This window comes from Nipponia nippon, unplaced genomic scaffold, assembly GCF_047370975.1.
Source record: "Nipponia nippon isolate SJK-2023a ecotype South Korea unplaced genomic scaffold, ASM4737097v1 scaffold_11, whole genome shotgun sequence".
NCBI classification, from domain to species: Eukaryota; Metazoa; Chordata; class Aves; order Pelecaniformes; family Threskiornithidae; genus Nipponia; species Nipponia nippon.
This window is the reverse complement of record NW_028262302.1, coordinates 5,593,794-5,595,527: the sequence shown is the minus strand read 5'-3', so window position 1 is coordinate 5,595,527 and position 1,734 is coordinate 5,593,794.

Below are 1,734 nucleotides of genomic sequence, written 5' to 3'. Positions count from 1 at the left end.
TCGTTCCTCTCCTCCTCTCTTCCAGAGCACTATGGGGAAAAAGAAATTCAATCCCTTTAAGGGAGGGGAAAGGGGTGGGCTGTAGAAACATTTGACTGAAAATAACCTTCATGCTAATCTGAGTCCTGACGGCCGCTCTTGAACAGGAGCCAGGTTCAGCGGGTGCCTGGGCTCCCCACGGGGGCTGAGGTGCCCAGGCCAGGCTCTACCAGCCCGCTCATGCTCCCCCTCTCCCAGGGCTGCGCTGCATCCCCAGACCCCGCTGCTTTGCCCCCACTCGCCTCCCTCTACTTATCCCCATCCCTATCCCCCATCCTTATCTACAGCCCCCCCAGCTGCAGCCCCCCGATCCTCCGCTGGCCACCAGGGCAGGCTGAGGCAGCTTACCTGTAAAAGTTAGGGTCCCCTCCATGCTAGCCGTGGGTGATGGGACCATCCCCTTCTGAGAATTAAGGCCCATCCCCTGCAGAGCATTAGGCTGTGCTGTCTCTGATGGGCCAAGGAAAGTTTTTCTCCTGCAGCTGTCTGCTGCAGGTGGAGGATATTTGTATCCCATCCCACCTCACAGCTGGGCATCCATCAGAGCTGTCCCCTCTGGCAAGCTGGGCTGGGCTCTCTGCCTCCTCCCAAGCACTTCAGACTGGTTTGTACCATACGGTGGACTGGGAGCACTCAACAAGGACATGGTGGAGAGGGTGGTGGTTTGGCACGAAACACTGCAGCCCGTCTCCTCACACGGAGACCTCCCACCACCTGCTGTAGCAGAGCTAAGCTACATCCCTGCCTCCAAACAGATTTTTTTTTTCTGTCTTTAGGCCCTATATAGGTAGTTTTTTTTAAGGCAGAGCTTGGAGGTTTCCTTATTTTCATTGATCAGGTTCCCCCTCTCAGAGGGCACAAGAAAAGAGCAGAAAAAGCTACTCCCGGCAAGCAGGGCTGTTCTCAGCCAGGCACACTAATGGGATCAACAGCAGAGATGAGAGGGTTAGTAGACCTCCTCTGTGCTCTTCATACTACGACACTGCTCATGGTCTGCAGAGCTGGTATGTTTGGTGAACAGGCTGGACACCAATATGGGGGACAGGCGCTATTTGACGGCAGGTGCACTCATCTCAGACCACACACCTGGTTTGTATCAGAGCTGCCCCCAGAGCTAGGTGAGGACCTATGAGGGCTTTGTCCGCCCAAGGAAACGCAGTCTTGCGGCCTTACAGCCCCTCCACAAAGTCAAGCCCAAGCAGCCTTGTCGTTCCACAGGCAAAAAGTCCCTCACTGTCTATGCACATCTGTTCTGCCTCAGCCTTTTTCCCCTGTAAGACATCAGTTTTTTCCATCAGACCATCCCCAGATGCCCTTAGCAGGGTGGGCAAATGTCAGCTCCTTCTCTGATGACTCAGTATGGGCTCCTGCTGCTCTCATATCAGAGCTCGCCTTGCTGGAAATCCCTGTCAGTGCCCTTCCCTCTCAACAAGCTCCCCTGCGCTTGCAGTGTCTGGCTGCTGCCTCCACTCCTCAGGCAAGCTGGGCCCTGCAGCCTGCTCGTGGCAGAGAGGCTGAGCCTGCCCGAAGGTCTGCCCAGCTCTCTAACACCAGGGCGCCTGTGGTACGGGGTGACCCAAAGCACCAGGGCTGTTCTGGATGCTGAAGTGACTTATTCTCTGACCAGTTGTATGCCATGATGCCTAACTTCTGCCCCAGGTACAAGCACACCCCTTTCAGCTTTGTCTTTTGCTG